Source organism: Triticum aestivum, chromosome 7D (assembly GCF_018294505.1).
Source record: "Triticum aestivum cultivar Chinese Spring chromosome 7D, IWGSC CS RefSeq v2.1, whole genome shotgun sequence".
NCBI lineage: Eukaryota > Viridiplantae > Streptophyta > Magnoliopsida > Poales > Poaceae > Triticum > Triticum aestivum.
This window is the reverse complement of record NC_057814.1, coordinates 7,947,887-7,967,147: the sequence shown is the minus strand read 5'-3', so window position 1 is coordinate 7,967,147 and position 19,261 is coordinate 7,947,887. Positions and strand designations below refer to the sequence as shown.

General features: G+C 46.6%; 2 pseudogenes; both read right to left on the bottom strand.

Annotated features, from left to right (window-relative positions):
• Nucleotides 1-2,543: 2,543 nt before the first annotated feature.
• On the bottom strand, nt 2,544-6,006 carry LOC123170577 (putative disease resistance protein RGA1; annotated as a pseudogene).
• Nucleotides 6,007-11,448: 5,442 nt separating this feature from the next.
• Nucleotides 11,449-16,094, bottom strand: LOC123170576 (putative disease resistance protein RGA1; annotated as a pseudogene).
• Nucleotides 16,095-19,261: the final 3,167 nt, after the last annotated feature.

The following is a 19,261-nucleotide window of genomic DNA, read 5'->3' as shown; positions in this document are numbered from 1 at the left end:
AGGCTACCATCACCCAGTAAGCGAGAAATAGCACTGGTGGTATTTTTTTGATATACTACTTACAAGTAGCTATTTCTTTTTTTTAGGGGGACAAATAGCTACTCCTTCCGATCCATGTTACTTATCTTTTACTTAGTATACAACTTAATATTTGGTAGGAACAATAATTTATTTTTGGGATTGAACACCAAAAACAAACAATCACCAAGGCCAGCCCGCTAATCCCAGAAGGCTTCAAACCCACTGGCTTTCCATTTTTTTTGTTTTAGTTTTTCATTGTTTTTCATCGGTTTTTCTTCGTTTCTTTCTCTGCATTTATCGTTTTCTTTCTTCAGTTTTCTTTGTTTCTTTCTCGGTTTCTAATGCCTGTATTTTCCTTATTTTTTCTTCTTTTTTGGTTTTGTTTATTTTTCCTTGTTTTCACCTATTTTTCTTTTGTTTTCTCAGGTTTTCCTTATTTTGCAATAGACATTTTTGGTATATATCTAATACATTTTCTAATACATGTTCTATGATTTTCAAATACAAGCTTAACATTTTTTGTATACATGGTCAATATTTTCTCAGTACATATTTTTTTCACATTTTTTCAAATGAGTGATTAAAAGTTTTCAAATACAAGAGGAATATTTTTTATATTCATGGTCAATATTTTTCTATTAATTTTGTAAAAAAATTCAAATGCTTGATTAACATTTGTAAATGCAAGAGTAAGAGTTATAAATTAATGTGTCAACATTTTTCTATAAAGTTGTCACATTTTTTTAAAAATACTTGATTAACACTTTTTCAAATACAAGAACAATTTTTTGGTAAATGGTCAAAAAAAATCTATGCGCATTTAACATTTTTCAAATGCTTCATTTACATTTGTCACATAGATGGTCAATATTTTTTATATACACATTAATATTTTTCACATACTTATTCAACATTTTTTCAAATACTTGATTAGCATTTTTAAATACATGATCAATTTTTTTCATATGCATTGTATTCTTTTCGTATACATTTTCAAATTCTTGGTTAATATTTTTAATGTTTCATGTAGAGTTCTTTATGTAATATATATACTTAGAATATTTAAAAGTATAAACAAACGTAAAAATAAAGCAAAAAAAGAAAATATGAAAAATAATCCAGAGAAAAAGATAGGTTGTAACCTCACTCACGTATGGGCTGGCCCATCTGGGCCACCCCTTTCACACAAGGGTTCCTAGGTCTCGTTACAAGCGAGACTTAGGAGCGCCCATCCTTTGTTGTCTGCAGTTTAGTTTGATAATCTATATCTACTACTCTCTACGATCAAATTAATTGATGTTGTACTAAAGCTATGTCAATTACACGTGTAGTTCCATCTACAACTAGTAATTATCTCTCGATACCACATATTAGAAGCATTGCCGACCTTTTATTTATATATATGTAAATTAACTGGGGCACCTAGGTGCCTTCGCACCTAGCTTCCTCTAACCCGTTAGTGTGAGCTATACCCGCTAATGCATGGTGTGCATAAGACGGCGGTTCCCCCTCCAGTTCGCGGCGCGCACAGCGGCAAAGATGGGGGGAGGACGAGAGAGGCCTCCTCTCACAGTTCGTTCGTCACTTCCTTCATGTTGTGTAGTTGTTCAGAAATTCCAACCTGCCGCAGCCTGCAGGTAAACCGAATCATTGTGTTAGTGCCATTGCATGCTATCAACTATATAATTGAACGCCGAATTCGATGTGGCAACGTTTGACAGAAGGGAGATATATTTTCCAGGTGCAAGTTACTATCTCTAGTCTGAATAAGCAATTTCTCCAACCGTTACAGAGGTAGCAAATACAAATAAATATGGCCAACCATTTTGTTGTTTCGTGGCTTCAGATTAAGTAGCCGTGTCATTTAAGCAATTTCGACATTTGTTTATGTAGGAGAACAGATCCCACTGTGTGCTCGGTTGATTTAACCATTGGCAGTGTTGGGGATAGATATATTGAGCAGAGATGGAACGTAGTACCTTACAAATTTTTGGTTGAAGAAGAATTGGTGACTTGTGATTGTCCTGCATAAGAAGGTTGCCAGATAAGTAATCAAGTTCATTATGAAGATGGTAGTATATGCTATGCAAGAGGGAAGTGGAAAGTCGTGGTCAGATTTTGTTTGCCTGAAACACCGAGTCATTCATGGCTTTTATGGATCTGTTGTATCAGTTGGTGGCATCAGAATTCACGCGTAAACGCGGTCTGAATTCCTACTTTTGCAAACCTGAAATCATTTGCATATTGGCAATCTGCAGCAAACCACAACTGGATGTGCTTGACGTCTGCAGATGGGGTATCTGCTGATAGTAAGTAGCAGATGTTCAGAACTCCACACTTACACAGTTAAATTGTTAACACTAAGCAATTACAGGAAGTAGTAGAGACGAAGCAACAATATTACCTTTCATGAGATAGTTCACCATATTAGAACAAGGAAAATACTTGGGGAATAAGCACCTCAGTTATAGTCAGCCTCAGAGTCATTGTCTCACGTAAATGAGTCTGCATAGGAGGGGGCATCAATGCTCTATGCTGTCAGACTCAGACTCAGACTTCGAGTGAACACAGGAGGGGAGGAGCCTCCTTAGAAACTTCTGTCTGCTGGATTCTGATTCTTGTGCCTCGATTCCCAACTCAGGAGTGGAGGAGTATTCTCCAATGCTCAGTTTTGGGACCGAGGAGACCAAGTGGAAATACTCCCCACCTTCTCTGCATCGTCTTTCCAACTCTGGGCAATCATCTATGGATAAATCTTCGAGGGCAGGCAACAGCTCCAGGAGACCATGTGGGAATTTCTCCATATCTGGACAGCACTCAATCTCCAATGACCTAAGAGAAGTGAGGCCATGCATCCCGTCAGGCAGCACTTTCAGGCCACTGCAGCCATCCACAAGGAGACTCTTCAGCTTGGCCAGATTTCCAAGGTTCGAAGGCAGTGCCACCACACTATGGCAGTGTGCAATCACCAAATCCTCCAAGGACAGTGGAAGGGTCTCCTCCTCAGATGATGAACTATTCCCCTCCAGATTTTCACAATTAACGATATACAGGGCGCGGAGGCTATCCAAGCACTGGAGCTCCTCTATTGGCCAGTGGACAAGATTGATGCATCTATAAATCCTCAGAATTTCCACGAATGGAAAGCATTTCCAAGGCATAAGGTGTGATCTAGACACTCGGGAGCCTGTGACCAAGCTGTTGGGCCCTTCTAGATTCAAACTCTTAAGTTTTTTAATAGGTCTTTGACTTTCGCTTTGCTGGGGGTCTAGAGGCAACATGGCTATGTCCTCCGGAGAACCAAGAGTTAACCTGACAAGAAATGGCCAAGAGCCCAAACGTATGCTCATAAAGCCTAAACTGATTGCAGTACTATGGACTCCAACTATTGTCAGCTCGCTGACAATGGGGGTCACTGGAATACTAGCAAGCTTGGGGCAATTTTCGATTCTTAGCTCTTCAACTATCGGGAACATTACCAGGCTATCACCAGGCTCTCCCACACTGTTTTCTGCCCATATCTCCAGGCTTGGTAGCTCAATCAACATCATCCTCTTCAACCTTGGGAAAATTTCCAGAGGGACAACGCGTCCTCCACCTTCCACATCAAGGTTACTACATAATGTTGTCAGGTTATCCATCTTCCGTAAGGACAAAATCTCCAGAGAGATGGAGAGCCATACTACAGGTATACTCTTGCATCTCGGGCAGTCGGACATTTCGAGTTCTCTCAAGCAGTTAAACATCTGAGGCTTTCTCATCCACTGTGATATTTCTAGGCCACCATATCCACATATCTCCAATATTTGGATATTACTATGTGGTTCTAAACACTGGAGCACTTCTTCCACATCTGTAGGCTCATCACCTATTTCTTGGTCCCAGGAGAACAACAACTCACTTAGATTTTGCTTCTGACTGAGATTGGCTTCTTTTGCATTCTTCCCACTCTTTATCTTGCTCAAACTCAACAATTCCAACCTATTGCTAACGTGTTGCAAGTCTTTGAGCTGCTCTATTCCAAGGCCATCTCCAGTATCCACAACAAATGTTGTTAATATCTGAAGGTTGTTCAGTAGACCAAAGTTTGGAGACATACTTTCGAGACTATCACAACCATAAAGATAAAGATGGATGAGCTTTTTCAGTCCTGTCATGTCTCCTGGTAACTGCCGCAAGTCCCAACAATCTGTGAGCCTCAATGTTTGCAAGTTATACAACACACCTATTGAATCTGGCAACCTAATGATGTTAGACCCAGAGAGGTCAAGATATCGTATATGTTTTGCATTTATGACCTTGCAATTGGCAACTGAATAAGGAGAGCAATGCAATGCTCTTAGTGATCCTGATACCTGCAGCAACTCTTTAAAATCCTTGTGTGATTCTGAAGGAGCTAACAAAGTACGGAGGTTTGTTCTGCCTTTGCATAACCCACTAATTTGTTTCAATTCATAATTTGACATTTGCATGTGACAAACAAATTTTAACAATGCTTTCTTCTGAGTCAGTTCTTCTATACTTGCACATTCATCTGTGACATCTTTTGCTAGATCATGCATTAAATCATGCATCTTACAGTTTATAGTCACATAAGTTTTCGTACCATAACCGTGTGTGCGCTCATGCTTATCTTGGAGGAAGGACCTCCAAACCAACTCATCAAAAATGAATTCTCCTCTTTTTGTCAAATCCATTGTTCCCATCCCTTGAATAAAACCATTTGCCATCCATAGTTGGATCAACTTGTCCTTGTCCATCACATAGTCCTTGGGGAAAACTGCTAAGAATGCAAAACATTGCTTCATTTCAGATGATAGGTGTGTGTAGCTCAACTTTAGGATGGACATGATCTCATCTTTCGCAGTAACAGTATCCCTAATATTTCTTTCTTCGATGGCCTTCCATTCTTGTACTTGTTGATATGAACTTAGCAATCCACCCATTGTCTTGAGAGCAAGAGGCAGCCCCCTGCATTTGTTGACAATACGTCTGCCGATGCTGACCAACTCTGCTTGCTCCTGGTCTAGGCAGTTGCTATATGCTTTCTGTGCAAACAATTCCCATGAATCTTGTTCACTTAGACATGCTAGCTTATGGGGTCGAAGAGTCTGCATTATAGAGGCCACTTTCTGGCTTCGAGTTGTGACAACAATTACGCTTCCTGTTCCACCAACAGAACACAAAAGAGGCTTCAGGACATCCTCCCACTTCCTCTCATCTTCGTTCCACACATCATCAAGGACGAGCATAAACCTTTTTTGTCCAATGACTTGCTCAAGTTTCCTTTGCAACAACTCAATCTGTCAGGCATGTCACATCTTCCACTTATAGCCAACTCAATGATGGATTTCAAAAGAGCAATGACATCAAAGTTGTCAGACACACAGTGCCACATCTTCAACTTGAAATGTTGCCGGACCCCTGGGTCATTATAGACCATCTTGGCAAGAGTCGTCTTGCCAAGACCTCCCATCCCCATGATGGGCAGTACCTCCACCCTCTGCTGATCCTGCTGGTCCAGCAGCAACTTCACCACCACCTCCTTATCATCATCTCTTCCAAAGATCTGGTAGTGTCGTCCAGTTTTGAGTGCGTCTGCCGCCAAGGATGTTCATGCTTCTCCCTACAGACAGAATTCTCCAGGCCAATCTTGTTCATTTCCTCAACCAAGTTATTGATCTTCTCGAGGACGCTCTTGAGTTTCCTGCTCATTTCAAAACGGAAGAGCAGCGGGCTGCGGCGGGTGATGTAGCTGAGCACCTTGCAGTAAGTGAATATGCCAATCTTTGACTGTCGGCGCAGTGCCTCGTACTGGAAATCATCGAGCACATCGTCGGCCTCTTAGGCGACAGACTTGAGCTCCTTCATCCAGCTCTTGACATAGCCATTTGTCTCGCTCCTCTCCTCAGCATTGACCAGCTTGCACTCGACGGCTAGCAGCTGGCGCTCCAGCTTTCGGCGGTCATCGTCAAGGCCACACATCCGGGGCGGTCCCCACGAGAATCACCGGCGTTGGAGGGGCCGCTCGACAAGCCATCGCCCGACATGGCGAAGGCCGAGGCGCTCTCCGCCGCGCGCTGAGCCTGAGACTCCTCGGCCAGGATGACGCGGGAGAGAACGGTGTCGAAGGGGAGTGTCTGGTCGCCAAGAACGACCCGAATTGTTTCGAGGCGCTTGTCGAGGCCGTGCAGGAACTATGTGGTGAGATCCACCTCGGTGACGCCGTGCTCGATGTCGGCGAGGGCGTCGGTGAGCTGCTTCATGCGGCGGGCGTACTCAGAGACGGAGAGGCCCCCCTGCTTGAGATTGCGGTACTGGCGGTTGAGGATCATAAAGCGGGTGGCGCGGGTGGCGAGGAAGTAGTCCTTGATCTTGTGCCAGAGGGCAAAGGTGGTGGTGGCGCCGACGACGACATGATCGCACATGGTGTCAGAGAGAGTGGCGTAGATCCACAAGACAATGTGGGCATCCAGCTCAAGGTAATGGGAGGGGGCGTTGGGTGGTGGTGGGTGCTCGATGAGGAAGGTGACGCCATAGCGAACCATCACCATGAGGAAGAAAGTCTTCCATTTGTGGTAGTTGTGATCAGCAGGATTGAGAAGGAACTTGATGTGGTTGGTGATATGATCGTGGAAGATGGAGCCGTGCGTGGTAGGAGCAGGTGGGGTGGTGGAGGGTGGGGTGCCGGAGTTGAAGAGGGGAGCAAACTGACATCCAGAAGCGGCGGAGGAGTTGGAGAGGAACGAGGGAGCGGTGCCGAAGATGAACGGCGGGGACGAGGCAACAGAGGAGGCCGCAGAGGAGTTGGCGGCCGGCGCCGTGGAGGCAGAGAGAGAGCCCGGCGACGTGGCAGCCGGCGAGGAGTCGTCGGAGAGGGGAGGCTGAGTGCCGGCCATGGTGTGTCCTGGAGTCTGATACCAAGTTGGAGAGAATAATATTTCCCTTGATAACATCAGTTACAGAGTACAAGATTTTTACATGGGAGAGGCGCAGTCACGCCCTACAAAATAGGCACGCAGGCCTGGCGTGATGCGATCCACAATTACAGGAGTGTAAAAAATCGGCTACAGGCGCTGTCCCCGCTCCCCTTCCGCCTAGGGTTTCCACGCCGCCGCCGGCGGCTCCCCCGTGCGGAGCCGCCGCCGCGGCCGGAGCCCGCCGTCGCCGCTCGCCTCTCCCGCTCCCCCGCTCCTCCCTCCACCTTCTCCCGTCCCCGTACCCCCCGCGTCGCCTCCCCGGGCGAGGCAACCGGGGGGCCCCGACGCCGCTCCCCTCCAGCGCGCCCCCAAGCTCCTCCCTCCTCCCGCCGCCGCCAGCGTGCGCCGCCGGGCCTTGCCCACGTGGTGCCGGCGGCGGCGGGCCTGCCTGTCCCCGCGCGCGGCCTCCTCTGCTCGGGCGATGGTGGCTGGCGGCGGTGTTCTTCGTCTGGCGATGGTGCGTCCTGGCAGCGGGGTCCGCTGGGCGCGGGCGATCCTGATGCGGCGGCGCGGCCGTTGGCCGCGGGGCGCGCGGTGGTGCGGCTAGCCGTCGGCCTCCGCTCCGCCCAGATCTGGGCTCTTCTGGGCCCCAGCTGGGTTGGGGCGGGCCGGCGTTCCGGCGTGCGGCGGCGTGGCTCCCTGGTGGTGGTGGCGCGGTGTCGAGGGATGCGGGTGGTGGCGGCTTCGTCGGCCGATGTGCTGCAGGGTGGCGGTAGGGGTTGTCCAGATCCTTTGGGGTCCGGCCGGGCCTATGTGGGCCTGGTAAGCTCCTGTCGTCACGTCCGGTCGGCTCCGCGTCGGCGGTGGTGGTAGTCCCCTCCCATCGGCTGAGTTGCGGATGCCCCCGAGCCCGTTGGCTCCTCGTCCCTCCTCCAGGTCTCGTGTCGGTGGCTCAGCGAGACGACGATGATGGTTCACTGACTGTGGTGGCACATGTTGGTGGGCGGCAGTTCTGGTGGAGCACTTCCGATCGTCCGGGGTTGTGGTGGTTGTTTGGGTTGGGAGAAATCCCTGGTGGCTCGTCCATCACCGACGCGGTGACGCCTGCGGGCGCCGTCGAACCTTCCTTAAGGGCGTCCGATCTGCTCCTTCCCCACTGCCCTCTGCGTACCGGGGGAAACCCTTGGACTTGTCTGGGCAGCAGCGGCGTCGTAATCGCATTCCTTCCTGAAGGTGTTGCTCGGTACATGACGCCTCGGAGTGCTAGAAGCGCGGTGGTACTTCTCCTGTGGGTGCAGCGGTCACTGGTCATCTTTGTTTCGTCGACCTACGGTTGTCGGCATTTGTTTCTCTTTCTTCTTCTCTCTTTTTTTTTGGCTTGTTTGTGCTGCGGTCCCAGCAAGCTCGTTGTATCGATCGGTTGGTTGCTTTATAATCTAAACCCTTTTTCGTAATTATAGGAGTGTACAACAATAATCCCGTTACAGCCTATACAAATATCTAACATTCCCACGCCGTCCGTCACAATTCTCTTTCTCTCCGGCTCTCCTCCACGAACGCCCACCCCACTTCGTGGCCCACCGTGGTAGCGCCGCCGCCGCCGCCGCCCCGCCTCCGGCGTGCGCTCTGCCGAGGAGGACTGCAGTTGCCCCCTTCCAGGTCGCGGCGCGCACAGCGGCAGGGCGAGAGAGGCGAGGCGAGCCTTCCTTACTCTTGCAGTTCGACTACCGTTGCGTACGTCCTCCGTGGTATGGAGGCTTTCAGAGATTCCCACCTGCAGGTATACCGAAAACTTAGTAGTATTCAAGGTCTGACAGGACTTGTACGTAAGGCTTCGGATTAAGTAAGCAGCAGTGTCACTGAAGCAATTTCGGTATTTATTTGTGCAGGTGAACAGAGCGCCCTCCGCTCGGTTGATTTGAGCACTGCTGGTGCTGGGGGTAAATTGAGCAGAGACATGGACGGAGCGCACCTTCCAAATACAGTACTACAAATAATCAGTCGGTTGATCGATTATTTACGAGGCACTCAGGTGCGAGTCACTATCTAGTCTGAATAAGCAATTTCTCCAACAGATACAGTAGAGAGGAGAAGCAAATGCAAATTCAGATATGCTCGACCCATTTTATTTTCGGCTGCTTCAGATTAAGTACTAGTGTCATTTAAGCAATTTTGGCTTGTATTTTCTCCATTCTAAAATAGATGACCCAACTTTGTACTAAAGTTAGTATAAAGCGGAGTCATCTATTTTGGAACGGAAGGAGTATTTATTTATGCACAAGGAGAACAAAGTATATGGTGCCTGGTTCATTTGAGCACTGCCGTGGATAAATTGAGCAGACAGCCTAGAACTGGGTGTGCCTTGGCGTCAGTTAGTTGCAAATGTTCAGAACTCCACACACTTGCAGAGTCACAAGCTTAGCATATTTACTTCCGGGATATTATCAGCGGATCCTGGCAATGCAAAAGAGTTTTGGAATCCATGCAAAAAGATAGTTGAACCAGTTATATTTGAGCAAGGAAGAGACTAGAATGGGGGTTTAATTAAGCAACTCAGTTATGGTCAGGAAGAGACTTGGTTGGATGTGGCGAGGAAAGGAGCAGAGGGCGATGCATCTGCCGAACCCCAAGTACGTGGACGCCAACGACAACATGCACCTCACCACCCAGGCCCAGGTCCGGCTTAGCAAGATGCTCGCCGATGCATACATCGCCACACTATGATGATCCAGTGCGTAATCAGTGTGCGTGCCTGCCTGCCTGATTAGAATGGTTCGCTGGAATACTAGCTATCATTGATTCCATGGAAGAGTTAGTTTGGTGATGAGTAGTTGTGAACAACAGCTGAATACATCTGCTTAGTCGGATCTAGCAGCAGGATGCTCCATGTGAGGCTCCCAAAGGTTCCAAATCATGGAAGAAACAATCTCATCAGCACTATGATATTCCTGTTGTGCAGAAGAAAAATTCTTCGTTTTATCAAGTTTATTTACCTGAAAGGAAGACTTGTTACAGTGCAACTCTGACACACACGAAAAAAAATACAATTTTGCACATATAAATTGGAATCAGACACAATTCATCAGAAACTCTGTCAGAAAGGCAAAAATAAATTCTTTGCAATGAAGCCTCATGCTTTATCACAAAAAGAAGAAGAAGAAGCCTCGTGTTTGTACTAACTCAGGCCAAGAAAAAAAAAAGGGAACAAAGAACTGAAATGTTTGCAAGATGCCTAACAATACAAGGTTATGACTTGCAAACACATTAAAATTGGCAGGGGAATTGGGAGCTACTAGAGGCACACCTGCTTCTGCTGTATATAGATTAAAGCAATGAGCTCGTGTATGGAATACTACTACTGCTGGCCGACACAAAAGAGAAGTAATGACCATTGGGCCTTCTAATCCCAGAGGGAGAGCTTCGATCCCACTGGGCCTCCTCTGCCCACGGCGCACATCCTCTAATCATTCCGCTCGTGTCCGTCAGCCGGAGGTTGCCTGAGGTCGCCCCACAGCAGCGGAGGAGGCCTCCTTCCATCAGCGCAGCGGAGGGGCAGCTGCCGAGGAGGACGACAACTGCCCCTCACGTCGCGGCGCGCAGAGCGACAAGTTGCGGGCGGAATCGGATCGACCATTGCTTCCTTCATGTGGTGGGTGGTGGGTGCTTTCTGAGATTCCCACCTAGGGATGGCAATGGGTACCCATTACCCGCGTACCCCGTGGGTAAAAACCCTATTAGGGTAAGGGTATGGGACAAAAAATTACCCATGGATACTTAAATGGAAAAATATTATACCCATCGGGTGGAGAGGGTACGGGTATGGGATCGTATAACCCATGCCCGCGTACCCATGTACCCATCTAAAATGTTTATAGGTGGGTTTCCGTTAATATCTCAATGTATTCATTTCCCCTCCTAATCACGCTAGGTAAAAACTCTAATGTGTATTCAAATTATCTCTATAATTTATCATGATTTCGTGAACTTAAAGTGTATGCATATGTGTTGTTGTTTAACATTTTTATATGTCACTTTATAGGCAAGTACTTTTGTTTATGAGAATATGTTGTTGTTACAATATGTTGTTGTACATTGTTGTTTAAGATGTATTGCTATTAATAATTTATGATTATATGTTGCTTTTTACGACTATTTTCTACTCAATTGATGTGTTGTAAACGCGGGTATTTTTACCCGCGGGTACCCATATACCCTGCCGGGTGACGGGTATGGGAAAAAATTATACCCTTGACGGGTATGGGTATGGGTGATGGGTAAACTCACGGCGGACGGGTAAGGCTATGGGATAGCTCCACCCGTACCCATACCCTGCGGGTGCCATCCCTATTCCCACCTGCGATGTTATCACCAAATTCGATTCATCGCCTTAGCTTGGCATGTTACCACCCAATTCGATGTGAGAAACATTTATTTAGACAGAAGCGAGATTAATTATTTACCAGGGCACTCTTGTGTATACCGGTTTACTTCGCAGCAGCTTGACGCCTCAGAATCTACCAATCTCCTTACGTGGGACAGAGGAGAGCAAGTGGAAATACTCCCCACCTTCTCTGCATCGTCTTCCCAACTCCGGGCAGTAATATATGCGTAAGAACTCGAGGCTAGGCAACCGCTCCAGGAGACCATGCGGGAATTCCTCTATAGCTGGACAACTCCAAATCTCCAATTCCCTAAGAGAAGTGAGGCCACACATCCCATCAGGTAACGCTCTCAGACCACTGCAGAAACCCACATCGAGACTCCTCAGCTTGGCCAGATTTCCAAGGTTCGAGGGCAGCATGGCCAGACTTCGGCAGTATGAAATCTTCAATACCTCCAGGGACTGCGGAAGTGTCTCCTCCTCAGATGATGAATTGCGACCCTCCAGGTTGTCACATTCTTCGAAACGCAGAGAGCGGAGGCGATCCAAGCACTGGAGCTCCTCTGCTGGCCAGCGGACAACATTACTGCATCAATTAATCATCAGCTCTTCCACGAACTGAAAGTATTTCCAAATCATAAGGTGCGAACTGGACAATCCGGAGCTTCTGACCAAGCTATTCGGGCCTTCTAGATTCAAATACTTCAGTTTTTCAAGAGGCCTTTCACTTTGGCTTTGCTGGGGATCTAGAGGCAACATGGCTATGTCATCCGAACACCAAACGGTTAAGCTGACGAGAAATGGCCAAGAGCCCAAACGGATGCTCGTAAAAACTGAAGCGACTGCAGTCCTGTGAACCCCAACTATTCGCAACTTGCTGACAAAGGGGATCACTGGAATGCTTGCAAGGTTGGGGCAATATTTGATCTCTAGCTCGTCAAGCACCGGGAATGTTACCAGGTTATCACTACGCTCTCCCACACTATTTTCTCCCCATATCTCTAGGATTGGTAAGTCAATCAACTCCATCCTCTTCAACTCGGGGAAAATTTGCAGGGAGGAACTGCGTCCTCCACCTTCCACATCAAGGTTACTACATAATGTCGTCAGGTTATCCATCCTCTGTAAGGACAAAATCTCTAGAGATTCTGAGAGCCATACTACAGGTACACTCTTGCATCTTGGGCAGTCGGAAATTTTGAGTTTTCTCAACTAGCTAAACATCTGAGGCTTTCTCATCCATTGTGATATTTCTAGGCCACCATATCCATGTATCTCCAACTTTTGGATATTACTATGAGGTTCTAAACCCTGAAGCACTTCTTCTGCATTATCTGTTTCTTGGCCCCAAGAGAACAACAACTCACTTAAGTTTTTCTTCTGACCAAGATTGGCTTCTTTTGCATTCTCCCCACTCTTTATCTTGTCCAAATTCAATAGTTCCAACCCATTGCTAAGGTGTTGCAAGCCTTTGAGCTGCTCTATTCCAAGGCCATCCTTAGTATCCACAACAAATGTTGTTAATATGTGAAGGTTGTTCAGTAGACCAAAGTTCGGAGACGTACTTTTGAGATGATAACAATCATAAAGATAAAGGTGGATGAGCTTTCTCAGTCTTGCCATGTTTTTTGGTAATTGCTGCAGCTTTCGGCAACATATGAGCCTCAGTGTTTGCAAGTTATACAACACACATATTGAATCTGGCAACTTAGAAATGTTAGAGTAAGAGAGGTCAAGATATCGCAAATGTTTTGCATTTATGGCCTTGCAAATGGAAATTCGATAAGGGTAGCAATGCAGTGCTCTCAGTGATGTCGATACCTGTACCAACTCTTTAAAATCCTTGTGTGAATTTGAAGGAGGTAACAAAGTACGGAGGTATGTTCTGCCTTTCCATAACCTACTCATCTTTTCCAATTTAGCCTCTGGCATTTTCAGGTGACAAACATATTTTAACGATGCTTTCTGCTGAGTCAGCTCTTCTACAGTTGCACATTCATCTGTGACATCTTTTGCTAGATCATGCATTAAGTCATGCATTTTATATACTATTGTCTCATGTATTGGTTTATTAACACTGTAATCATATTTCACTACTACATTCTGATCCTGGAGGAAGGACCTCCAAACTAACTCACTGAAAATGAATTCTCCTGTTAGTGTCAAATCCATTGTTCCCTTCTCTTGAATAAAACCATTTGCTATCCATAGTTGGATTAACTTGTCCTTGTCCATCTCATAGTCCTTGGGGAAAACTGCACAGAATGCAAAACATTGCTTCATTTCAGATGATAGGTGTGTGTAGCTCAACTTAAGGATGGACATGATCTCATCTTTCCCTCTAACGTTATTGTCCCTAATATTACTTTCTTCGATGGCCTTCCATTCTTGTACTTGTTGATATGAACTTAGAAATCCACCCATTGTCTTGAGAGCAAGAGGCAGCCCCCTGCATTTGTTGACAATACGTCTACCAATGCTGACCAACTCTGATTGCTCCTGCTCTACACTGTTGCTATATGCTTTCTGCGCAAACAATTCCCATGAATCTTGTTCACTCAGACATGCTAGCTTATGGGGTCCAAGGGTCTGCATTATAGAGGCCACTTTTTGGCTTCGAGTTGTCACGACTATTACACTTCCTGGTCCACCAACAGAACACAAAAGAGGCTTCAAGACATCCTCCCACTTCCTCTCATCTTCATTCCACACGTCATCAAGCACGAGAATAAACCTTCTTTGGTCAATGACTTGCTCAAGTTTCCTTTGCAACAGCTCAATCGTGTCAGGCATGTCACATCTTCCACTTACGGCCAACTCAATGATGGATTTCAAAAGAGCCATGACATCAAAGTTGTTGGACACGCAGTGCCACATCTTCAACTGGAAATGCTGCTGGACCCCTTGGTCATTATAGACCATCTTAGCAAGAGTCGTCTTGCCAAGACCTCCCATCCCAATGATCGGCAGCACCTGCACCCTCCGTTGATTCTGCTGGTCCAGCAGGAACTTCACCACCACCTCCTTATCATCATCTCTTCCAAAGATCTGGGTAGTCTCGTCCAGTTTTGAGTGCGTCTGCCGCCAAGGATGTTCCTGCTTCACCCTACAAACAGTATTCTCCAGGCCAAACCTGTTCATCTCCTCAATCAACTTATTGACCTTCTCGAGGACACTCTTGAGTTTTCTGCTCATTTCAAAACGGAAGAGGAGTGGGTTACGACGGGTGACGTAGCTGAGCACCTTGCAGGAAGTGGACATGCCAATCTTTGACTGTCGGCGCAGCGCCTCATACTGGAAATCATCAAGCACGTCGTCGGCCTCGTAGGCGACGGACTTGAGCTCCTTCATCCAGCTCTTGACATAACCATTGGTCTCACTCCTCTCCTCAGCGTTGGCTAGCTTGCACTCAACGGCAAGTAGACGCCGCTCGAGCGTTTGGCGGTCGTCCTCGAGGCCACATATGCGGGTCACTGTCTCGACCAATGTGTCTGTGGCCTTACCAGCCACACCACGTAACAGAGGGAGAAGCAGCGACTCTGCCATGATCTTGACGGTCGGAGGAATTATAAACTGCAGCATATGAAAGAAGCCGAGATGTTAAGCATTGACAAAACACGAACAGCCTTGTAATCCTCCTATTGAGTCAGGAATCATTATGCTCCTAGCTGCCTTACCTCCTCCCAGTCCTCCTTTTATTTTACTTTGTTTCTTAGTTCCACAATAGCTTAGCTTGTATAGCTCTCGGAAGAAGAATAGAACATGAAGAGCAAGAAGAATAGCAGACAAGTCCAGGGCATGCACCTCAACACCACCAGATTTGATCTTGTCCAAATTGGTGAAAGAGGTTGTTCCGTCGTTCCCCCCTGCGCAGGTCCCACGCACGGGAAGGCTGGTAAACATAGAGAGGATGAAAGCAAATGGAGATAATATCAATGTGCGCGTCCCCCTCTGCGGTTGTTGGAGAGAGGATGGAAGCAAATGTTGATAATATCAAGGAATCCAAGAGCTGAGCTGTATATTGAATGATAATATCAAGAAATGCAATAGCTGAGCTTTATCTGCAACTATACATCACTGTTTTCCTAATTAAGTTTGATTTATCCTGCAACTTCCATATGCAAACAATTGTTTGTACCAACATCACAGCTGGCCTGCATCATTTTCTAACGTGCAGATAGGACAATAAGGAAGAGCATCTGCTGTGAAGATTGGTTCAGTAGGAATGAACAAGATTCTATCTGTCACTTGTTCTATGACGTACTAGATTGGAGGCGCGGCACACGGACCTGGTAATTGATCGATTTCATATTCTTGTTTTGCTGTATAACTTAGTTTTTTTGTTGGATACTGCTCCAGGACAAATTGAACACCAAAGATCGCATAACCAGAAAGAATTTCTGAGGACCAATTGAGTTTTTTTGTTGGATACTGCTCCAGGACAAATTGTACAAACCTATATTATGCCAATAAAATTCTGAGGGCCAAACGAAACTCAATTCCCTACTTGAGATTTTTTTTCTTGGCACGCTAACTTCTACCTCTAGAGTTTAGAGCATGAAACAAATATCAGTTTTTAATGATGGCTGCAGGAGCACATACGTAAACTAAAAGTAATATTATTGCTAGAGAATGTCTGAGCTGACTTGAATTCTGCTTCGTGTGTAAACACCAGCAATTGTTTGCTGAACTCCGTAACTTACTTCAGGGTTGCATAGGCATTCTTCTGCAACTGCACAATGAGGTATGGTGTAGATCAAATCTATGGTCATCGGGACAAACAAATATAGTACTCCATCAGTAGCATATTCTTATTATGGATGAAGTATGATATAATGGTGAAAAACGGCAGCAGCCAGTGCAAGATGATAAAGCTGGATGGTCTTAAAATGAACTTATTGTCATCACCATCAGTAGCATATTTCTTTCTATGGATGTTGACTGATAAGCAGCTATTCAAGCATTATTAGTTAGATGAGCAAGGAAGTTCAGAAACATATAGTATAAGATAACATGATAACGTCATAACTACTCCCTCCCTGTCACACAAAACCTCCTTGCATATGTCTAGGCTGATGGTCGTTAATCAAGGGTAGTTGCTCATATGCTTTAAGAATATACACTCTTGCTCATATATGTCTAGGGCTCTAGGCTTACGCCGGTTTATTTAGAGCATTTGTGTGTCACTGCCTCACTGGTTAAATTAATATATGTAATTTTACGCACGGCAAAATTTTGTTTATGCATGCTAGTTTGGATGGGTGCACCTTTGGTTGGAAAGTACGCTGGCGTTGTCGCTGATGTCTTCGTGACCATCAAAAACTAGCATGCATACATAAATTTTTGCCGTGCGAGGGCCAGTGCACCTTGTCTCGATGCGAGGCTATACTATTGAGAATTTAATCGCGGCTGCCACAAGAGAAACCACGTGAGACGGAGACAGAGATGAAGCAAAAGCCCGAATTCTTCTCCGGGGTCTCTTTCGAAGAGGAAAACCACCGCCAAACCTTGTCATGATCGCCACTATGTTGCTCTCGGATGAGACGACGGTAGAAATAATGCGCCGCTCCTTGACATGTCCAGTTGATAATTAATCTATCTTTTGATGTCTGCAGATTATTTTAATAATCTATCTACCTGCACTTATATAGGTGTAGTTCCATCTACAGCTAGTGCATTATTTGCTGCATCCATGCAATACCGCGGACTAGAAGCCCAATCTATTCATCAATTGTCAAGGTGGTAAAAGAACATCAGAAGTAAAAAGTACATCCAGGTATGTAGACCACCTAGCGACGATTACAAGCACTAGAGCAAGCCGAAGGCGTGCCGCCATCATCAACGCTCCCTCACCGGAGCTGGGCAAATATTGTTGTAGTAGACAGTCGGGAAGTCATTGTGCCAAGGGCCTATAGGACCGGCGCACCGGTAGCAATAGTCATCGATGAAGAGAAAGATAGATCGGAAGGATCCAACCTATAGACACACAACCGCTGACGAAAGAAGACCCGGTCCACGTGGATCCACCGAAGACAAACAACGATCGAAACCTATGAGATTCGGCGGAGACAAACCTCCACACACACCCACCAACGATGCTAAAAGCACTGCTGGAACGGGGGCTAGTCGAGGAGAATCTTATTCTAACTCCAGAGAGCCACCATCGTCTCGTCTCTCTGAGTAAGACACAAACCCTAACAAAACTAATAAAAACATCAAAAACTGAAGCCCTCCAGTCGGCAAAGGCTGGGATCCACCACACCTCCATAACTAGGCAACAGAGGACGAGGAAGACCAGCGGCGCAGCCGATGGGAGGCATAGAAATAACAAGCGTCGGTGGCCGGCTAGGTTAAGGAGACGGACAGGTTGGGTGCGAGGGTTGAGGAAACATGATCTTCCGTGATGCGCGTAAGGATCCTAACCACATATATTCAACATGATTTATGTTGAACCATTAGAATATGTATTCCCCATTGCAAAGAATGGTCATTTACCTAGTAGATACCAAATAATGTTTGAGGTTTAAAATACCAGTTTATGAGAAATGAAATAAAGGAATTATTTACCAGGTGCATGACGTAAACGGAATTGTTTAACAGGCATACTGACGTAAAAGGAATTATTTACCAGGCGTACACGTAAGTCATAAATAAAGAAAATCTTTGAGGTTATTTAAAATAAAAATTAAGAAAAAAATTTACCAGGCGTACGTGTCATACGCTACAAGAATTCAATTTCAATATCCATTTGGGGTTGCTGAATGTGCAGATCGCGCAGGTTGGGGTGGATGTGCTCTCTTTTTTGGCACGCCTGCTAAACAGCCTGGCGCTCTTATGAGTTTTTCGTGAATACGCAAAGATTGCGTATCATTTCATTGATAGAAGAAAAGAGAATACAAGGTATGAGACAACACATGCACGAACACAAGACGACATGACATGGTGCCCGGAGCAGAGGGGCATGGGTGCTCAGCCCAAACAAAGAAAAACAACACGGCATAACTCTCCAAGCCCTGAGAAGCAACTCGAACCTAATGAAGACAACCAACAAATCCTACTCCATCTTCGGGGACGCCACGAGTGATCAAGACGACGCCTTCATGAAGGGAAACGACGTCAAGGACGCCGTTGTCATCCGGCCCAAGAGTTCGGACCTAGGGTTTCCCCTGATGCTTGAAGAGGGGCAAATATGTGGACCATGGCAACGCCGCCGAAGCCAACACCGGACGTCACCGGGAGAGCGCGGGAGAGCAAGCCAAGACCGCCGGGACACCGGCAAGCCGAAGAAGCTGGAACAGGGACGCAACTCCTGGAGTTTGGAGCATGTCGGCCGCCATGGAAAACTTGCGCCATCACTGCATCTTGCGCGGGGGTGGGGGTGGGGGGTGGAGGCGGAGGGCAACGCTGCCCGAGGGCAGCCGCGGGAAGCCGGCAGGAGCAGCCAACGCAGGAGCCGCCGCCAAGGGAGACCAGAGGAGGAGCGCTCTTATGAATTGGGGTGGTTACATTAAGCTAAGCCATGTGGGACTAAAAATTACTTCTCTGTCGGTTGTTCGTTCGGTTCACATGCGGCGTATGTGTGCGGGCCCTCTCTCGGAAAGCCAGAAGCCTTACCATGACATAGTGGCCCATACGTCAGTGAAGGCCCACACCTTGTTTTCAGCAGGGCACAACTCTGATCCGTCTACACATATCTGTCTCTATCCGTCCTGGTGCCCCGGCCGCCTACCACGAACCCCCAGGCGCAGAGGAAGTTTTCTGTCCCCTAGCGCAAGGCTAGGGTTTTTTGTCGTGCCCTATCGCCGTGAGTTCTTTTCTGGGTTCGATCTGATCTCCTCAGAGCGATCGCGATGGAGACAGATGAAGGAAGTGGTTCTGCAGATCCGGTGGACAGGCTCCTGGAGCGGCTTCACCTCCATGAAGAAGAAGATGAGGGTTT